General features: G+C 40.1%; 1 pseudogene; it reads left to right on the top strand.

Annotated features, from left to right (window-relative positions):
* Positions 1 to 10,791, top strand: part of LOC103681009 — a 49,161-nt pseudogene extending 38,370 nt beyond the window's left edge.
* The last annotated feature ends 12,288 nt before the right edge of the window (positions 10,792 to 23,079 follow it).

Raw genomic sequence — 23,079 nt, 5'->3', positions numbered from 1 at the left:
TCCTCATTAACCAGACTCTTGGTCTCAGCCTCCGGGTGTTCTTCTCTGCTTCCCACCATAACGAGTACCGCGGATCTCGACCTGGTTTTTCCTAATCTTCTCGACGACCTGACAAACTGGCAAGTGTCTTTTGTTTTCATTGCTAATGTAGTTCATATGTTTTCATGTCCTATTCTATAATGTAAAGTTGGCCTCGATAGGAAGGACAGAATTTTACAAATAGGGAGACTTTTTAAAACATTCAATGCTCAGTATGTCATCACAAGCTAATGTGATCCTCGGGGACGATTATTGAGGCCTGATGATTCTAATAAAATAAATGATCAAATAAAATGACCGAGCAGTACTTAAGCTGTTAATAATGGAGAACTAGATATGCAATTCTACTTGAATCAGTCAGGGTGAGGTCAGGAGATACGCATCACAGCAGTTGGTTTAACAGACAGAATTTAATGTAAAGTGTTATTAACTAGGTAACTAGAGTAGGTTTCTATTACCGCTATTAACAAATTACTTCAGGGGCACCTGGGTGGCTCAGCCATTAAGTGTCTGCCTTTGGCTTGGGTCATGATCCCAGGGTTCTGGGATGAGCCCCACATTAGGCTCCCTGCTCGGCGGGAAGCCTGCTTCTCCCTCTCACACTCCCCTTGCTTGTGTTCCCTCTCTCACTGTCTCTCTCTGTCAAATAAGTAAATAAAATCTTTAAAAAAAAAAAAAACCAAAAAAACCAAAAAAACCAAAAAACAAATTACTTCACATTAAGTGAAGTGCTTGAGACAGCACAAATTTGTTACCTTATAGTTCTGGAGGTCAGAAATCCAAAATCATTTTCATTGGGCTAAAATCAAGGTGTCAGCTGAATTGTGTTCCTTTTGGAGGATCCAGCATATTTATGCCTGCCTGCCTCTTCCTGCTTCCAGAGACCACCTGCATCTTGTCTCAGTGGCCTTCCAATCACTGCAACCTCTGCGTCCATTGTCACACCCACTTTTCTTTTCTTTTCTTTTTTTATGATTTTTTATTATATTATGTTAGTCACCATACAGTACATCCCCGGTTTCCGATGTAAGGCTCGATGATTCATTAGTTACGTATAACACCCAGTGCACCATGCAATACGTGCCCTCCTTACTACCCATCACCGGTCTATCCCATTCCCCCACCCCCCTCCCCTCTGAAGTCCTCAGTTTGTTTCTCATAGTCCATAGTCTCTCATGTTTCATTCCCCCTTCTGATTACCCCCCCTTTCTTTATCCCTTTCTTCCCCTACTGATCATCCTAGTTCTTATGTTCCATAGATGAGAGAAATCATATGATAGTTGTCTTTCTCTGCTTGACTTATTTCACTTAGCATTATCTCCTCCAGTGCCGTCCATGTTGCAGCAAATGTTGAGAATTCGTTCTTTCTGATAGCTGAGTAATATTCCATTGTATATATGGACCACAACTTCTTAATCCAGTCATCTGTTGCAGGGCATCTCGGCTCCTTCCACGATTTAGCTATTGTGGACATTGCTGCTATGAACATTGGGGTGCATATGGCCCTTCCCTTCACTACGTCTGTATCTTTGGGGTAAACACCCAGTAGTGCAATGGCTGGATCATAGGGTAGCTCAATTTTTAACTTTTTAAGGGACCTCCACACCGTTTTCCAGAGTGGCTGTACCAACTTGCATTCCCACCAACAATGTAGGAGGGATCCCCTTTCTCCACATCCTCTCCAACAATTGTTGTCTCTTGCCTTGTCTACTTTTGCCATTCTAACTGGCGTAAGGTGGTATCTCAGTGTGGTTTTGATTTGAATTTCCCTGATGGCTAATGATTTTGAACATTTTTTTCATGTGTCTGTTAGCCATTTGTATGTCATCATTGGAAAAGTGTCTGTTCATATCTTCTGCCCATTTTTTAATTTATTTGTTTCTCGTGTATTGAGTTTGAGAAGTTCTTTGTAGATCTTGGATACCAGTCCTTTATCTGTAGTGTTATTTGCAAATATATTCTCCCATTCCATGGGCTACCTCTTAGTTTTTTTGACTGTTTCCTTGGCTGTGCAGAAGCTTTTTATCTTGATGAAGTCCCATAAATTCATTTTATCTTTTGTTTCTCTTGCCTTTGGGGATGTGTCATGAAAAAGGTTGCTTTGGCCGATGTCGTAGAGGTTGCTGCCTATGTTCTCCTCTAGAATTTTGATGGATTCCTGTCTCACATCGAGGTCTTTCATCCATTTGGAGTTTATTTTTGTGTATCACACCCACTTTTCTGACTCAGACCCCCTGCCTCCCTCTCGTAAGGACCCTTGTGATGACACTGGGCCCATGCAGATAATCCAGGATAATCTTCCCATCTCAGGATCCTTACCTGCTAAATTCCTTTGGCCATGTGAGGTAACATATTCATAGGCTGTGGATGTCTTGAGGGGGACCATTATTCTACCCATCAAAGTAAGCGACAAGGCACAAATAGAACACTAAGGTATCACGTTTTATAGACTGAATTAGCAACTACAGGATGCAGTGAGCCCCGCTAGGGGTCCAACAAAGGGAAGATGTTGGCATGTTGGAAATTTAGAAGCTTAAAGAAAAGGCCCACAAAGCAGAAACCTACAGCTCTGAGGACAAGACACCAGCTGCTAGTGGTGGCCTCTCTGAGGGGACAATGAGGCAGGGGCTCCAAAGGTTAGGAGGACTGCAAACCGCTCCCTCTGGAACAAAGTGAAGCTTCAGGGGGGACGAAGCAGGGCTTCTGGTGCTGACCTGAACAGGAAGCTACAGGAAGGAGAAGGTCCCTTTCCTTCCTCCTGCCTCCTAGTCTTCCTCCAGTGCTCCTCCCTGGCACTCCAAGAGGGAGCCAGCTGGCACAAGAAAATTGTGGGTAGAGTCCCAGCCCCAGTGTTACAGAGCAGAGCACAGGAGGTAAGTCAGAGCTTGAGAGATGATAGTTTTACAAGTGGCACATGACTCAATGTGATGAAAAGCAAAAAGCATAAATCCAGCAATTGTTTTGATTCTGTATCCTTGAGGCAAGGGCTTTTTGCTCAGTTCATTGGTTTTTTCATATGTTGTAGCTTCCGGTCGCTTTAAAACACGTGTATGGAAACCATATAGTGTTTTCAGAGACACTCTAGATAATGCAATGATTACCACACTTTTTAGATGGATGGACTCTTGGGTTATTTTGTTTTGTAACACTCCACGTGATCTCTTTAAATCCCTTCTGGTATATATTTATTTTGTAATTAAAGCAAATTAAAGCAATTAATTTCTTTGGGGCACCTGGGTGTGGCTTAGTCAGTTCAGCATCTGCCTTCAGCTCAGGTCACGATCCCAGGGTCCAGGGATCAAGTCCACAGGTCCCTGCTCAGTGGGGAACCTGCTTCCCCCTCTCCCTCTGCAGTTCCCTCTGCTTGGGCTCTCTCTCTCTCTCTCTCAAATAAGTTCTTTAAAAAAAAAGCTATTATTTCATTTGTTTGAGGATTGCATACTGTTCTTCAAAACAACTGAAGAAAACTTAGGATAACTCAAAAACGAGAATTTCTGAGGCAGTACAGTGGATGGTTTCATCAAACCTTTTCATAACAGCAGGTGAAAAGAAATCCATAGAGGAAACATCCTGAGTCAGAAGTTCAGGTTAAGAGAAATATATCCTATTCTGAGAGTGCGATCTTTTCATTTTTACTCATATTCTGACCTTATATTTTGATGGCTTGTGTGAAGTCTTTCTGGACCCAGTTTTCAGTTTTTGAACACCAGATCTGTGTTCAGCATTACTATTTATGTTCCCTAATATACTCTCCGTATTATCACGTTGTTCTTCAGTTACAAAAGCAAGGCTAAAAGAGCTGAACGTTCTCATGTCCCTCTAGCGTTATATGCTCCATGATGACTTCTAGAATGTACCAAGGTTGAGCACCTGTAGTGCTGTACTTGGTGCTCTCTTTCATTCTCGAGTAAACTAATCATGAAGCTCTTAGGTCCTAGCCTTGGTTGGCTAGTTCGGGTTTCAACCTCATTCAGTACACTTTTCTTGTCCTAATAAACAAGAAATGACTTCAAGCTAAAATATTTGTTGAACTGCTTCTCATCCTTCATCCTCAATAATTCTGTTTCCTTTCCTCTCCTGCATTTATAGATGCAGCTTTTGACTTGGAACAGTGGCACTAACTTGCTACACTCTAGAAGTTGTACTTTCCTTTAAAGTCATTGCTTAACCACTTCACTGGAATCCTTTTGTAAGCAGATTTTTAAGAAAAAGAAGCCAATATAGGAAAAACGAAACATACCAGGAATTTATTCCAAAAGCATTGTTCGGGATCAACTGGGTCTGGGTAGGTTCCTCCTAGTCCCATACACATTTGACATTTCCATCTGTTCAATAAAGACTACGTTCCAAGCGCTAATCCTAAAAAACTGATGATAAAGTCCTAAAGTAACAAAAATTCTTGGAATATATGACATGCATTGTAACCATTGAGGCAGAAAATAATAGATTAACTCTGGAAAATGGATTTTTCAACTAGAATTGATATTTGAAGGAGTTTTCTGTTTAAGGAATTTTATTTCCTTAATTTCTATTTTACCACCACTTCGTTTTCTATTATTTTTGTTGGTGATAAAACTTCTTTGAAGATTTCTTTCTTTTTTCAAATGCTACTATGCTTTTGTTTTATTAATACTAGTTTGCTCTTAGTTTGGCTTTTATTCCTCAACGTTAACAGCAACCATAGAGTTATCCTCATTTTTATATTTTAAATCTCTACTCTTCTCAAATCATCTTATCAATTCATTTTTGAATGGCAATTGTTTTGTCCCTAATAATTGATTGACCATTTGCATCTTATAATCTTGTTTTATTACCTAAGTAACTGCAATATATATCATTTATTTTTCCCTCTCTCAATTTCTTCTATATTCTCACTAATAATTGAAAATTGGGGTTTATATAACAAATTTCGTTACATTTCCCAGGCAAATGTACCAAAGTAAGGAGGTGATTAGTCATAGGGTAGAAAATACAGGAGATAAAATATATAGAAGATAGTTTATAGAAGATAACAGAGGTATTGAAGATTACTGGGAGACTATAGGTATGTTTCACTTGTACTGTTTATGTTCTTCATAGGTATGTTCATACGCACATGATTTCTAATATTTTGTAGCCTGCCTTTTTCTTCACTCTGATTCCTTTCATTTATACTTAAAGATTTTTGTCTGGGAGTTCCCCTTCTGATTGTGGGTAATCTAAGTAATTCAGATTAATGCTTTTGCTAAGAACTAGAAGAGCTGAACAATTATATTTTAAAAATGTTTGAAGGCATCAGGGAATTAAGTCAGTGAAGAATCAGGGAGCCAAGATCTTAGAAAAGAAGGAAACACAGGGAGATGGCATTGCATTCGGGTCTCTGGAGCTTCCAGAAGAGGTGGACGAGAAGCTGAGAAGTTCAACAGAGGGTGACAAATTCATGAAGTTAAGGAGAAAAACCTGGAGTCAGAGACTACCAAAGAGGGGGATCCAAGTACCCCTCTAAGCTTCGGATAAGCTACACAGCTGCACCTGGGGACTAGCTGTGAGCTATAAATAATCGCAAAGGAACTAAAGCAGCTTCAAGTAATCCCAAGCCTTGATTGAACTCAGGTTATCTGGGATAGCTTGAACCCTTACCTATTAACAAGAAGAAAAACATAAATCCTCTCTACTGAAAGAGACTATCATCCTAAACTTCAATTTTTCTCTACAGTTTTTCATATCCAGTATCCAATATTTGTTTTAAAATAGTCAAGACTATGAAGAGACAAGTTACTGTGATAGATAACCAAGGTGGGAAACACGACAAAAACAGACTTACAGGCATCCAGATAATCGGACACGGGCCTAACTGTACCTAATACGTTTACAGAAATAAAAGACATAATTGAGAATTTTGGCAGAAAAATGGAAATGATTTTAAAAATGAAACTTCCAGAACAGAAAAATTTGATAATGGGTTTAACAGCTGGAGAGAGAATTAGAGAACTGAAAGATCAGAAATAAATATCCAAAATAAAAGCACAGAGAAACAAAGGAATAATAAATGCAGAAAAGGACTAAGAAACATAAAAGATACAGTGAGGGGCGCCTGGGTGGCACAGCGGTTAAGTGTCTGCCTTCGGCTCAGGGCGTGATCCCGGCGTTCTGGGATCGAGCCCCACATCAGGCTTCTCCGCTATGAGCCTGCTTCTTCCTCTCCCACTCCCCCTGCTTGTGTTCCCTCTCTCGCTGGCTGTCTCTATCTCTGTCGAATAAATAAATAAAATCTTTAAAAAAAAAAGACACAGTGAAAACTTTTCTGTTATGCATAATTGCTCTCCAGAAGAAGAAGAAAGAAGAGAATTGGACAGTATTGGTATTTTCCAAAATAACAATTGAGAATTTTCTAAAATGGATGGATGATATCAAACTACAGATTCAAGAAGCACTATAGAACCGAGAAGGGAGCTATAAAAACACACCTAAGCACACCACAGTACAAATGCTGTAAATGAAGGGGGGAAAAGGTCTTAAAAGTAGCTTATGAAAGAAGAAAATTACCTTCAAAGTAGAACTATAAGACTGACAGCTTATTTTCCAATAGAAATAATAAAAGCCAAAATGGCCTTCAAAAATGTGACATTCGGACAAACAAAAAGAGAATTCATCATCAACAGAGCTACACTAATGATAAGAGTGAAAGATGTTCTTCAAGCAGAAGGAAAATGATTCCAGATAGCATCTCAGAGATGCAAAAAAGAATGAAGAGAAAAATAAAAGATACACAGAAAGGGAAATATAAATAAATATTGATGATTGCAATCATGGTAACAGAATTTAATGGGGTTGAAATATATAAAAATCTAAATACATGGCAAAACCACTTTGGAAAACAATTTGGTAGTTTCTTATAAAAAATTAAATGTATACTTCTATGTGACCTAGCAATTCCAATATCCATCAAATGATGAATGTATAAACAAATTGTGGACTATTAACAATAGAATATCATTCATGTATACATAATACTGAATTAGTGCTATCTGGAAGAGCTTGAATGAATCTCAAAACATGATGATCTTAAAGAAGTCAAACACAAAAGACTACAAAACAAACCTATAATAACAAAAATCAGGTCAGTAATTGCCTGAGCATGTGATGACTTTTCAGGGTGAAGTAAATGTTCTATATCATGATGGTTACACGGGTGTAAACATTTGTCAGAGCTCATCAAACCGTATGCTTAAAACAGGAACATTTTATGGAGCGTCAACTCCATCTTAATAAAGTTAATTAAATGGACAAACATATGGAAAAAATAGTATCTAAGTTGGGTAAGAAGGTATATACAGTTAAAGTGCTGCAAGGTCCTAGCACTGTCCAGGAAGAGATAAAATTTGTACTTGATGTTAATTTTTTCAAAAAGAGTGTATGTAATAATATCTAGGGTAACTACTAAAGGAATAGTAAAATAATGTATTAATACCAAAATAAATGGGAAAATGAAATAACAGAAACAATCGATTTACTTATTTATTTTTTTTAATGATTTTTTATTATATTATGTTAGTCACCATACAGTACATCCCTAGTTTCCGATGTAAAGCTCGATGATTCATTAGTTGTGTATAACACCCAGTGCACCATGCAATACGTGCCCTCCTTACTACCCATCACCGGTCTATCCCATTCCCCCACCCCCCTCCCCTCTGAGGTCCTCAGTTTGAGAAACAAGCGATTTAAAAGTAAGAAAAAAAAGAATCGGTGGGACAACTGAAAGCAAATGGTAAGATGGTAGATCTGGATTAAGAAAACAACTATACGCTGCTTACAAGAAACACATCACAAAGATAAGGACACAGAAATGTTGAAAGTAAGGGAATAAGAAAGAGATGTACCATGTAAACATTAACCAAAAAAAGCAAGGGTTATTATATTAATATCAGAAAAAGTGGACTTTTAGGAAAAAAATAATTGGTAGAGATAGACTATTTTGTAATAGTTTAACTTACCAGAAATATATAATGATTCTAAGACTGCATGCACTTAATAAAATAGCCTCAAAATGTGTAAGGCAAAAATCAACGTAACTACAGGAGGAAATAGATAAATCTACAATCATAGTGTGAAATTTCACATACCTTTTTCATTAAAGAGACCAAAAAAACATAGATTTGAACTTCACAATGAACAAATCTGACCTAATTGATATATAAAGAATATTTCGCCTAACGCTATAGATTTCATTTTTAAAATTATACTTAGAATATTTATAAAAATTACCACATGCCAGGTTTAAATCAAATCTCAATAAAAAACAAAGAATTGAAATCATACAGTTTGTTGTCTGTCAGTAGTGGAATCACATTAGAAATAAATTATTAAAAGATCATTTGAAGATCCCTCCAGGTATGGAAATTAAGAATTATCCTTTAAGGGGCGCCTGGGTGTCTCAGTTGGTTAAGCAACCGACTCTTGATTTCAGGTCAGGTCATGATCTCAGGGTCATGAGTTCAAGCCTCACATTGGGCTCTGCACTGGGCATAGAGCCTGCTTAAGATTCTCTCTCTCCCTCTCTCTCTGCCCCTAGCCCCCATGCTTGCTTTCTCTCTAACTAAAAGGGGAAAAAAAGAAAAGAAAGAATTATCCTTTAAATAACCCATAAACCAATGAAGAAATAACAATGGAAATTAGAAAACGTTTTACTGGAATGATAATGAAAATATTGCAAAGCATATCAGCTGCAGCTAAAGCCGTACTTAGAGAAAAATTTATACCCTTACAACACATACAACAGAAAAGAAGAAGAACTGAAAAGGCAGTGATCTAAGCACCTACCTCAATAAGTTGGGAAAATATCAAACTCAAAGTGGAAGAGAGGGAATCATAAAGACAAGAGAACTGAATGGCAATATAAAATAAATATAGAATAGAGAAGCTCAACAAAACTAGAAGTTGGTTCTTTGAAAAGACTAATAAAGTCCTAATTCCCTAGGGAGATGAAGGGAGGAAAAAAAAAAAGATAAAAATAACCCATGTCAAGAATGGAAGAGGGGACACTGTTATGGATCCTACAAGTATTTAAAATATTATGAGGATATTAAAACCAATCCTACTTGAATAACTAGAATTTTTTTTTTTTTTTTTTTTTTTTTTTTTACCAATGGACAATTTTCTAGAAAAGCACAGTTTAACTAAATGGACACAAGAAAATCTCTACAATCCTGTAACAATGAAAGAAATGGAGTGCATAATTTTAAAATTTCCATTAAAAAAAAACAAATCCAGATGACTTCACTGATGAGTTTTACCAAATATTTGAGAAAAAAATAATGCCAATTGTACATAAACTTTTCCAGAGAATAGAAAAAGTGAGACGCTTTCCATTTTGTCTTCTGAGGCCAGTGTTACCTTGATACCAAAACCTGGCAAGAACATTATAAAGAAGGAAAATAATAAGCCAGTGTAACATGATGTTTTACATAAATGTAAAAAAAAACAATCAAACCAACTATTAGCAAAACAAATCCAGCAATGTCTGGTGAATACAGTGTGACCAAAATGGCCTATTCCAGAAGGCAAGAATGGTTTAACATTTGGGTTGCCCTAGCAAAATGGAGATAGGCCCTCTGGCTGGAGATACGTGTAACATGCTGACTTTGAGCTAGAAATGGTTGCCAAGGATGTCTTCAACAGAGGATTTGGGTTTGGTATTGTCAGTAGATCTGAGAACCCAATCTTGTAGCGGAGTGGAATTTTTTACTTCTGGTCATGCTTACACAGATACAGGGAAAGCGTCAAGACACCCTAGAGACCAAATATAAGACCTATAACTAGGGACTTATTTTCAACCAAAAATGAAAGAGACAGCACCCTCGGGGCAGAAATATCTTTGTAGAATAAGTTTGTTGAAGGGTTGAAACTGACTCCTGATACCCTATTTGTGCTGAACACAGGAAAGAAGAGTGGGAAACTGAAGTCCCCTATAAATAAGATTGTTTCTGTCTTGACAGCAGTGCCGATATAGATTTTTCTGGACCGGCCATTTATGAGTGGGCTGTATTAGCCTTTGAAGGTTGGCTTGCTGGCTCTCAGATGAGTTTTGACAGAGCCAAATCCAAACAGTCACAGAATAATTTTGCCCTGGGTTACGAGGCTGCTGAGGTCCAGCTGCACCCTCAAGTAAATGATGACACTGAGCTTGGAGGTTGTATCTACGAGGGGGTTAAAATGAGAAGATTGAAACACCAGTGAGCCTTGCTCGCACAGGTGCCACTAGCGCCTGTTTTGATGTGGCTGCTAACTACACACTGGCTTGTAGTTCTCCTTTATCTGCTAGAGCAGATTGGACTAGGTTATACTCCAACCCTTCAACCAGGAGTCAGACTGGCCCCATCAGCTTTAACTGATGGAAAGAACATCAGTGCAGGAGGTCAAAAGTTTGGGGTGGGGTTGGAACTAAGAAGCTTCATGTGGTTTTGAGTAAAGCATCAGTTTTGTCCCTGGAGGTGAAAAGAAATGAACCCACGGTGTTTTGGCCTTAAAATTCTTCTGTGCGATTTCAGAAGTGTGAACTTTTTACTCTTCCAAAAAATGGTAACGTTTCCCACACTGAAGTCTGCAGACTGAAAGTCCGTCCTAAGGTGGGCGCCTTAAGGCATGCCTGGAAGTTGTCGTGTTTGCGGTGCATTTCAGTCCGGTGCTGCAGTGTTGGTTTACATGCGTGCCTCAGTGACAGTGTAGGTCCTGTGACAAAGGAAATGACCCAGTCCTCCAGTTTGTACTCACGTCTTGCATGTGCCACGCCACTTTTTCAAGACCTTTAGAAATATAATGGTCTCTGTGCTGTAATGGAATCTTTGGTTTTACAGCAGAGTAAAATAAAATAAATCCACCACGGGGACGCCTGGGTGGCTCAGTTGGCTAAGCATCTGCCTTCGGCTCAGGTCATGATCCAGGGTCCTGGGATGGAGCCCAGCGTCGGGCTCCCTGCTGAGTGGGGAGCCTGCTTCTCCCTCTGCCCCTCCCCCTGCTTGTGCTCCCTCTCCCTCTCTTTCTCAAATAAATAAATAAAATCTTAACAAAAAAATGAATCCATCATGTTTGGAACAAAGAAAGAAAGAATGGTTTAACGTTTGAAAAAAAAAGTGAAATTCGTCACATTAACAGAATGAAGGGGAAAACATCACTTTCTAGAGAAATGCCTAAAAAGAACTTGCCAAAAATTCAATATATATCCATGATTAGAACTTCCGGCAAATATAATTAAAACTGCTTGAATCTAATAAAATGCACCTATAAATAATCTTACACAAGCATGATTAAATGTTAAAAGCGTTCCCTCTGGAACTGAGAATGAGACAAAAATGTCCTAGCCAATTTGATAAGCAAGATAAAGAAAACAAGTATAAGAATAGAAACACAAGGATAAAAACCTCTCCTATTCACAATTTGGTGATGTACCTAGACCATCCAAAAGAATCTACACATAAATTATTATTATTTTTAAAGATTTTATTTATTTATTCGACAGAGAGAGAGACAGCCAGTGAGAGAGGGAACACAAGCAGGGGGAGTGGGAGAGGAAGAAGCAGGCTCACAGCAGAGGAGCCTGATGTGGGGCTCGATCCCATAACGCTGGAATCACGCCCTGAGCCCAAGGCAGATGCTTAACCGCTGTGCCACCCAGGTGCCCCTACACATAAATTATTAAATTTAATTAGTGATTTAGTTAGCCAAGTTATTGGATACCAATATACAAAAATCAATTGTATCCTTCTAACAACAAGCAAAAAATTAAGTTTTTTATTTTTATTTATTATTGATTGTTTTATTATTGAGGCATAATTAACATGTTAATTTCAAGTGTGCAGTGTAATGATTTCATATTTGTATATACACTGCAAAGAGATCACTGCAATAAGTCAAGTTACCCTCAGTCACCATACAGTTATTTTTTTTCTTGTGATGTAAACTTTTAAGCTTTACTCTCTTAGCAACTTCCAATTATACAATATGTTATTAATTATAGTCACTATGCTGTACATTACATCCCATGACTTACTTATTTTATAACTGGAAGTTTGTACCTTTTGACCCCCCTTCACCCATTTTGCCCACCCAACTCCCCCTGTCTTCCAGCAACCAACATCTGTTCTCTGTACTTAGGAGCTTGGCTTTTTTGTTTGTTTTATTTTGTTTTGTTTTGATTTTTTTGTTTGTTTTAGATTCCACATGTAAGAGAAACTATATGGTATTTGTCTTTATCTGACTTATTTCACTTAGCATAATGTCTTCAAGGTCCATCCACAATGTTGCAAATGGTAAAATCTTGTTCTTATTTATGGCTGAGTGATAGTCCATTCTATATGTATCTACCACATCTTTCTTCTTTATTCATCCATCAATAAGTACTTAAGTTGTCTCCATATCTTGGCTATTGTAAATAATGCTGCAATGAACATGGGGGTGGAGATATCTTTTGGAGCTAGTGTTTTTGTTTTTGTTTTTGGATAAATACCCAGAAGTGGAATTCCTGGATCACGTGGTAGTTCTACTCTTGACTTTTTGAGGAACCTCGAAACTGGGTCCATAGTGGCTGCACCAGTTAACGTTCCCACCACCAGTGCGTGAGGTCTTTCCCTTTCCTCCACATGTTAGCCAACACCTGTTATTTCTTGCCTTTTTGATGATAGCCATTCTAACAGGTGTGAGGTGATACCTCATTGTGATTTTGATTGGCATTTCCCTGATGATTAGGGTTGTTGAACATTTTTTCATGTGTCTGTTGGCCATCTGGGTGTCTTCTTTGGAAAAATGTCTATTTGGTTCTTCTGCCCATTTTTAAATCAGATTGTTGTTTTGCTATTTTAATGGAATGAATTGAGTTTTAAGAGTTCTTTATATATTTGGGATACTAACCCCTTATCAGATATGACTTGCAAATATCTTGTCCCATTAAGTAGGTTGTCTTTTCATTTTGTTGAAGATCTCCTTTGCTGTGCAGAAACTTTTTAGTTTGATGTAGTTCCACTTGTTGATTTTTTATTTTGGAAATTAAAAAAAAAAATCATCACCAAGACAGATGTCAAAGAACTTAGTGGCTATGCTTTCTTTAAGGAGTTTTATGGTTTCAGGTCTTACATTCAAGTCTTTCATCCATTTTGAATTTATTTTTGTAGATAGTGTAAGATGGGGGTCCAAATTCAATCATTTGCATGTAGCTGTCCAATTTTTCCAAGACCATTTATTGAAGACACTCTTTTTCCCCCCTACTATATAGTCTCTTCTTCTTTATCATAGACTAATTGACGGGAAGTCTTAAGACACAAAGTATTACTGTAAGGGAAAAGATGGATAAATATGGCTACATTAAGAATTTGTTGCTCAAAAGACTAAACTTTATGTAAATGATATTCTTCCCTGAATAGCTTCCTCCCAACAGAAAATGATGCTTGTAAGAGTCATCCATACTTTTTTAGATGCTTTATGGGTTTTTTTTTTTTTTTACTTTTTAATTTGTTTTTTTTTTAATGTGTTTGTTCGTTTGTTTGTTTTTTACCCTAGGGTCTACCAGATGCTTTATGTTTTGTATATGGTCTGAGATAGGGGCCAAGTTTCATTTATAGAAAATGGGCAAAACCCAGTCCATTGGTTTAAACATCAAGCAAGTGGTTATCATTGGGGAGGACTGAAGGGAGAATGATGGGGAGGGGAAGCCAAGAGGGCTCTGTGTTGCTGGGCATGTTCCATTTCTTATCCTGGAGGTGATCACATGAGTGTGATTACTTGGGGTAATTCACTGAGCCATGTGATGATTTGTTCACTTTTCTGTATTTGTGTTATATTCAATAAAAAATGAAAGAAAGTGTATCTTCCTTTCCCTTAGAGATACAGACTAGTGATAAATGCATCGGTTCCTTTGCTTCTGAATTGTCCCCAGGTTGTTCCCTTTTGCCAGCTGCCATCTCACCATGACCTTTAAAATTTTTTATTGGTCATATAATGCATGCCCCCTATGTTGCTAGATTCAGTTACATATATTGTCACATTGATTCTTCACAACAACTCTGTGAATTGGATGTCATTGCAGCTGAGGCTTGGAGCGATTAAGTGATCTATCGAAGTCGAATAGCTCACAAACAGCAAGCCGCAAAGCCAGGATTAGATTCTGGTGTGTTTGCTGCATTCTACTGTGCTTTTAAAACCCAAAGATTAAAAATAGAAAATTCTAACACTTACCAATTCACTTGGGGACCTCACTGATGCTATAAAAAATGCTATAAAAAAGGTACATCTAAATAAAATGAAAAATAAATATTTTTTTTCTATGTACCTGGTATAAATTAACAGCATTTGTCAAGTTTGTGAAGCTTTTTAAAAGTGAATGTGGGGGGGTGGGGGGTGTGCATCCGGGTGGCTAAGTCAGTTGAGTTTTGCTCAGGTCATGATCCTGGAGTCCCAGGATCGAGCCCTGCATCGGGCTCCTGCTCAGCGAGGAGTCTGCTTCTCCCTCTGCCCCTCACCCTGCTCATGCTCTCTCTCTCTTTCGCTCTCTCTCGCTCTCTCAAATAAAAAAAATCTTAAAAAAAAAAAGTGGATGTAGGGGGAAAGCATAGATTTATAGTCAGCTCAAATCCCAGATTGGCTACTTAACACTTATGTTTCCTTGAAAAGTTCCTTAAGCTATTTGAGGCTGGATTTTCTCATCTGCAAAAAAACAAATAATAACACCTATTTGGTGGTAAGCCAAGGGAACTGTGTAGAAATCATTTGGGAATGCAGATAAACCACAGCTGGCGTGCTAGCCTGAGAAACTGAGAAGAGTCAGCTTGACCCAGGTTGTAGCAGAGGGCGGAGCTTAGTTAAGTACTCAGTACATTATAAATGCAGGTAGAGTCTAACTTATCAGAGCCCCATATCATCATCTTACAGCTAACTGGCCCCCACTCCCCACCCTCCACCTGTTCCCTCACCTTTCATCCTGCCTGCCCCACCCCCATTGCTACACACTCCTCCACTGCCCATGTCATGGGAGCTGCTGTGAGGAACGTAGACATACTAGAGACTGTCTGAGTGAAGTCCAGTAACCCACCAAATGCAACTTCAGTCAACGAGATACCATTTTCATCAATCAAATTAGCAAAGACATTTCATATGGTAACACTCAGCACTGAAAGGGTAAGATAAACTTTCTCACGCACAATTGGAAGACCCATGTGCCTTTCTGGAAAACCATATGAGAAGCAAATTGGAAAGAAAACATCACTGGAAGTTTAGATCACATAATTGTCACCTTCCAGAAATCTATTACTGGGAGACAGTAATATCCATCACACACTCGGACAGAGCTTTATGTCCAAGGATGTTGCAGCCTTACTTACCATGGCAAAAGTCTGAGGTAACCTAATGTTCAAACAGAATGATTAGAGCATCTCCTGTGCACTCGTGCAGAAATTGTCACTCAGTCAGATAGAATGTGCCCCCCCAAATAAAATAATAAAATGGATAACTGTATATGATAATTATAACTATATTTATCATATAGTTGTAATATTTATGAATATATATAATATATTGAATATATATAATATATTGAATATATATAACATATATATAACAAGAAATATATAACACAAATAGAGAATGCTCACGAGTGAGAAATTATAAAGTGAAAAAAAGGAGTTGCAAAACTGTAAATACTGGAAAAACCCAAATGTCCATCAATAGATGAATGGATAAACAAAATGCAGACTATACATACAATGGAATAGTATTCAGGCTTTACATGCTCCAGCATGGACGAGCATTGAAAATATTATTATGCTAGATGAAATAAACCACAAGCGAAGGGACAAATACTGGAAGATTCCATCTATATGAGGTACCTAGAATGTGTCAATGCAGAGAGACAGAAAGCAAAAAGAGGCTATCAGGGACTGGGGGAGGGAGGAGCGGGGAGTTAGTATTTAATGGGGACAGAGTTTCACTCTGGGATGATGAAAAAGTTTTGGAAATGGACAGCGGTGATGGTTGTACAAATTGTGAATGTACTTCTTGCCACTGAAATGTATACTTGAAGGTGGTTAAAATCATAAATTTTATGTTATGTGTGTTTTATCACATTAAGAATGCACAGAAAAAAAATTATATGTACAAGTTTACCCAAAAAAGTATGCTTTGAAGTATTGGATAATGTCTAATTAGATATTAAGATGTAATCTCTGTATACTGATTGATTCATTTTAAAAATATGGATTGAGTCATACCAAAAAAAAGGGGTTGTATTGGGCACCTACTATGTGCCACTTACTCTTCTGGGATCTGGGGGATACAGGTTGGTAAACAGGATAAATGACCCCTCACTCTTAGTGCAAAGGATAACAGATACTGAGATTATAAGGAATTTTCTGTTTTGATCCTTTCTGTATTTTCTGAATCCTTCTCAGTGAGTATGCTATATTTTTTAAAGAGTTTATTCATTTATTTGCACACTCGAGCGCGCGTGCATGTGCACGTGCGCACGAGGGGGGGCACTAGCAAGGGGGAGGGGCAGAGGGAGAAGCAGGCTCCCCGCTGATCAGGGAGCCAGATGCAGGACTTGATCCCAGGACCCCAGGATCATGGGCTGAGCAGAGGGTAGATGCTTAACAGACTGAGCCACCCAGGTGCCCCAAGTATGCTATTTTTATATTTGGGAAAAAACATAAGTGGAAGGAGGGAAGCAATTACGAAAAGCAATACTGGCTCGAGATGGGGCTTTCTCCCTTGGTGTAAACTCATCCGCTGTCATCCTAGAGAGGAGCAGGTCTGGTGATGCTGGGCGAGGAGGTGGGGCGGGGTGCAAAACTGAAAGAATGAGACCTGTAGTTCCTGCTCAGTCAACCATCCTGCTCTTCTGCTTGTTATGTGTTGGGCTTTCTGGCTTCTAGAAGCACCTGGACTGCAGTGACCCTGTAATCCTGCTCACTCTCGTCCATCACCGTCATAGTTTACATCAGTGTTCATAAGACCAAGAGCTCCGCTTTTCTGGTGTCGGGATTTTCTGCCTTTAAAAGCAGTCCTGCAGTAAGTTATGAATAATTGTCTTGTCCCTCTGTCTACTTCCAATAGGACGTTACGCGTTTTCTAGAGACTCACCAAGCTGATCTGAAAATTTCGGGCAGAGGTTAGTAGACTTTCAGGCTCTGCATAGCTCCACCAAGACACGGTTGCTAATTTTTGGCTCATCTTACAACAGAGCAAAACTGAGAATAATTTCAGGGCTTTGCAATGTAAAAAAGTCCCCAGTGGCCTCATTTCCACACACCCTCTCTGCCCCCAAGTAACTGACCCTAAGTTTTTGTTCATTCTTGTATGATCTTGACCAGAATTAGGGGAGGGAGCCTGACCTGGGCAAGTGGAGTCTGAGTTTCTTCATCATGCACAGAAACCCCCCTCCACCCCTGCTTTGTGCAGAGACAGTAGGGATCCTATGAGTGAGAGAGAGAGAGAGACGCCCCCTTCCCGGTCCCCGCCGCACCATCCCATTCTTGGCTGAAGCCCTCCTGTAATTCTGTTACGTCTGACCCAAGAATCTATTTTAGGCAGGGATCCCCACACTGTGTCAGAAACCTCTCCTCATCAAACTAGACTTTAGAGGTGTGCAAACGTCTGGTTTTAGCCTGTGAGTCTTCTGAAGGCTGATACCGTGTTTCCTTCCAGCTGTTCAGTGAAGGTTTAATTTCTTGGTATATGACGGACGCATGAATAAAACCAGCTTTGAAGGCTTCCTTTTCATCTTATTCCCTAGACAACTTTCACTCTCTGTTTCCCCCACAAAAACTGATACTTTTCTTCTCCAGTTCAATTCTTTTCCTCTCCCTCTCCCCCAAATCTCCAGCTCTCAGTTCTTCCCATGGAAAATTCTTCTCTACTCTCTGTTGCTACTTGTTCATGATCTAGTAGCTTCATCTAGGAGAGAAAGACTGTGTGGTTTGGTGGTTCAAAATCACAGGCTGCCTGAGTTCAAATTCGGATTCTACCACTTTGGGTGACTTCTGTGTGCGCCTCAGTGATGTCATCCATCATTCGAGGCCAATAATAGAAACTATTGTTGGGGGTGGTGATACATGTACCGTATCGCACAGGGAACCTGGCAATGGAAGGATTGAATACATGTTTATTGTTAGTGCTGTTACCTAAATGGGTATAGGCTGTTAGGTAGGCAGTTCTTTCTTCACGGCCTTTGTCCAGCCCCAGACTTGATCAGATGAGGAGAAAATGGATAGTTGACTTGTGAGGGGAAACCTAGGAGAATGGGTTTTTGCCCCAGAGGAATGGTGCCTGGGAAGGGTAGTGGCACCACCCACCCAGCACCTTCCAGCTCCAAGAGCTCTTCCCTGAGCCTCAGCCCCTTTGCCACTCCAGCAGTGGACCACCGGCAAAGAGTGAATTTCAGGCCATCACCAACTTGCTGAGGTTCTGTGTCCCTACTTATCAGCTATGTTATTTCTCCCTTTAAAAGGAAGAAGCTACAACCTAGAGAGGACAGAAAATTTGCCCAGTGTCAAACAAACTACTAAGTGACAACACTGAGTTGTGATTCTAAGGTCTTTAGAGGACCAGTCTAGGACCTTTGGGACACACAGAGCTGCTGGGTCGGTTCTTCATTTCTACTTAATCTTCCCTGTTTCTGGGGCCCTTGCTTCCAAATCCCTCCCAGCTTCCTAATCCTCTCACACCCCCAGCCCCAGAGCCAGCCCCAAAGGCCACAGACCCAACCACATAAGGGACCACATAAGGGTCTCCACCCTCCTCACACACCTAGTGCGGCCTGAGAATAAGCCACCAGCCCAGACCCAGTCCTGTGGTCTGGCCACAATATCTGGGCTCAGGTGACTCCTGAGGGACCTTGCTGTCTCTCAGAACTGGTGGCTTCCAGAAGCACTTCCCATAGTCCCCAACCCTCTCCTTGCCTGCATTCATCTCTAGCTGGGTACTCCCTCCTCGGGCCTCATCTATTTCGCTCTCTAGTCTCTAGGCCACAGGGAGGCCAGCCTTATTCTGAATTCCGGTTCAGTTGTTGGTGGCCTTGGCACCCAGCCTGGCCCCATCTCAGGGACTTGAATTGAGGCATTGTGTCATTTCCTGCTGTAAACAGATTCCAGAGAGCAGTTTTTTGTCCTCTTATTTTCTGAACACTTGAAGGCTGCTTGCATCCCCCAGCTCTTGGCCTCACCCACCCAATTATAGACTCTCTTTACCCACTGCTGCAGCAACGAGGGTCCTCCTTCTTTCTTACTCCTCATCATCCATTTTGTCAAAGGACCTATGATATTTGCATCCAAATAGCCTCAATTTGAACACAACCACAGGTTTGCGCCTGTGTCCTTTTGGAGTGGGATTAGACTATCCACCCCTCTGGGACATTGGGCAAATCATTTTCCTGCTCTAAGGAAATTTCCTTCCAGTTAAAATGGGCATTAAATTAATGACCTCTTTCTGCTATGAAACCCTGAATTTAGAGCTGAGGACTCTGTGGGGGAGACAGCATGGCTCTTGGACTAACTCTTAAGTAGATCTATCCATCTTCCAGGAGAAGAGTCTGAAATTTTCCCCCACCACAGATAAAGAGCTCTAGTCTATTTCCAGCTCCTATCCCTCATACTATTGCCTCAGAATGACCTTTGCTATCTCTATAAGCTGTATCATACTGGTCAGGTGTTTTTACCTTCAAATCTACCTTTGACACTTCTGTAAAATTCCCTGAGCTTTGTACATTAAGTTACTTGCATGCAAATCATAATAATTTCCTTCTGTCGGAGAGTGTTTTGGAGATGTAAAGCAAGAAAAATTACCTTTAAAATGAAATGTCACCCTGACGCTCTTATGGAACATTTAAGTCACTGGATTTCAACTATTTCAGTGCTGTATACTTTTTGTCTCTTGATATATGCTCTAATTGTTGGCTAACTGGTTCATTTTCATAGTTCCTTTCTCATTCCTGTTTCTTAGAGTTTTACGTTTTCTTTGTTTCTTGGGGCAAAATTAGCTTCCCTCACCATAGGAAATTCACTGATTTGGGGCATCTGGGTGGCTCAGCCAGTTAAGCATCTGCCTTTGGCTTGGGTCATGATCCTGGGGTCCTGGGATTGAGTCCTGATCAGAATCCCAGGATCCCTGCTCAGTGGGGAGCCTGCTTCTCCTTCTCCCTCTGCTCCTCCCTCTGCTAGTACTCACTCTCTTACTCTCTCTCTCTCTCAAATAAATAAATAAATACATAAACTCTTTTTAAAAAATGAAGCTTCACTGATTTAGTAACACATGCATTCAACGAAGAAACTCTTGCAATCTTCATTTACTCAGATGCTTTTACCAAAAAGCATACAAGACCCCTCTACTTTTGGGATTTCCACAACCCAAAATATCTGTTTGAAATAGAAAGTGAAATCATCCCACATTTATATGTATGCTGATGGGCAGAAAGCTATGAATCATCACCTGGCTTTATTGTTTGCTCAACCCAACACTACATTTTTCTCTAAAGGAATTGACTCACCAAGCCTCTTTCATCCTCCTAAGAACACAGTGGAGTTAATTTCCCAATCACCGTAGCATCCGCATGAGGCCGTATAACCAGCCGTCATAAATGAACTATAGTGGAAGTGATACTGGCCCTGAGGGGCTAAGGAAGTTCTGCCCCACTTTCCCCACCTGCTGACTGGATGATACCGGAACGATCTTGAGATCCTGTGTTGACGGTAGAACTGCATGAAGGAAGCCAGGTCCCTGAATGATTGTGGGAAAGGCCACATGCCTACCTCCTGATGGGACGTGAGGTGAATCACTGGAGTTCTGGGGCTGTTTGATGCAGTTAGCAGACCTGGCTGACACATTCCTCTTCTCCTTCACGTTGGACAACTTACACACTGCAGCCTTCGGAGCAAACAGCCTTGCTACATGGCACCGTCAAAGATGGCGCTTCATGCGTGACTTAACGACACTCCTGCTGCTTAATTTGCCTTCACGCCAAGTAATGTAAGTTACATCTCCTCAGCAGAATTAGAAGCGGGTTCAAAGTCATGAACACATTCTCTCCTTTCAGCCTATCTTTGCTGCTCAGCCATGGTGGCCAGTGCCACCTGTCAAACCTCACAAACTCGTCAAGATCACTGCCCATGTTGGCAGCTTCATGACTACGGCAAAATGGCTCTCTGGTGGGTCTCAGCCTCAGAAACCAACGCAAAGCATTCATATCTAGCCCCTTCATTTCTTTCAGGTCACTCAATAAACATAATCTGGTTTCTTTCAAAATAATGCAGTTATCTAATTTCCTTCATTAGTAGCTAGTTAGGCAAAGCTCTGGCTTCCCACGACCCAATTTACTGGGTCCCTGAGCTCATTTAAGGCTTCTCCTCTTACTCTTGAGGTCAGTCACAATCTTACTTCTGTAACCTAACCTCTGGGTTTTCTGTTGAAATATATTTCCTGTTTTTCCTGTTATTAAAAAAAAAAAAAGAATGTCTTGGATCCTCTTTCGCTATTTCCAAGCTACTGATCCTCACTCTTATGTGTGTCTCTTTCACTATCATTCCCTAATAATGTATCTCAAGCCATTTCTTCGAAGTAAGAGTTTAGTAGTATAGAGATCTACTTTTCTCTTTCCCTAGACCATAGTTGTTATCAGCCAGTCTTCTGAACCACCTCTTCTAGTCCAGGCCTTATCTTATAGGATAAACTAAATGCAGACCATTGATTGCTAAATCAAATCAAACAATTTGCTCTCTTTTCTCTCATGCTTCTCCTAATGTTTAAATTTCTCCATCAATCGATTAACAAATCACTCCGGTACACTTCACCAGGACCTTTGAGATAGGAACAGAAAGAAGATAAGAACAGAAGAAATACAAGTGAGTGCACAAGTCATGTGTGGATCTCATTTACAGGAAACCACCGGACAGTAAGATAGTATATAATACTAGTCATCTCGTATATACAAAAAGCGTATTCACAATTATAGAGGGGAGAGATCAGTGTTTGCTGGAGTAGAACAGAGTGTCATAATGGTGGGATTTAGCCTTTAAGAACTGTTAGGTTAGACCAATAGGAAGGACAAGCATTTCATATGTGGGGAAGATCATGAACAAAGGCAGAGGCAGAAATTACTCCATCGTCACAGTGGGTTCTGTTTATTATGCACCTGTTACGTGCCTCATACCATGTCACGCCCTGTATATTCATTATATCTAATCCTCACAGCAATCTGGGATTATAAGATGGATACTTTACAAGTAAGAGAACTCAAATTTAGAGAAGTACTAAATGTCAGAGTCGTGCTTCAATGTCTGTGCTCCACCCACTACATAGGAAGGTGGCGGCAGTTAAGAAGAAGGGTACCACTCTGGAGAGCAGATCGCAGTCAACTAGACAGCTTGGTGAAGCTCGATTATGGAGACGCTGGATGTTGAACAAGGGTGCTGGGCTTGACCCGATAAGTAACAGGAGATGGCGGGAGGTATTTTAGCACATACGTAGCACAGTAGACTTTGGAATTAGACAAGATAGGAGTTCAAGGCCGTACTCCATGTTAGCTGAAGGACTCTGGGAGACAGCTGAACTTGCTGAGGTTCAGTCTTCTCACTTGTAAAATGTGTTTGACCGTAGCACCATTTATAGGGTTGAAAGGCTTGGGGGGGGGGGTAATGTATTTAAAGCTTCTGCTAAAGTACTTGATGTACAGTAAGCGTTTGACACGTGGTATTCCTGCTACTATCACTGCTGCCAAAACAGCATTTCAAGATGATAATTTAGAGAAAACAGCTAGCTAGCTACACCCTGAAGACAAGTGATGAGGGGGCCTGGGATTCTTGGGCGAAGGAGAGACAGGTGAGGATGAATTTACAAACATGGCAAAGATGAGTCCAGGGGACGTGGTGGCTGATGTAGGGGACAAAGGAAAAGATAAGCCCAAAGACACACATTTGGAAGCATCAGAGAAGTGTGATAACATGACCAGAAATTAGGAAGCAAGGGAGGAATTTAGTTTTAGGAGCTAGACGAAGAGTTAAATTTTGGATATTTTGAGTTTGAAATGAT

This window comes from Ursus maritimus, unplaced genomic scaffold (genome assembly GCF_017311325.1).
Source record: "Ursus maritimus isolate PB19 unplaced genomic scaffold, ASM1731132v1 scaffold_28, whole genome shotgun sequence".
NCBI lineage: Eukaryota > Metazoa > Chordata > Mammalia > Carnivora > Ursidae > Ursus > Ursus maritimus.
This window is presented reverse-complemented; position numbering and strand designations above follow the sequence as displayed.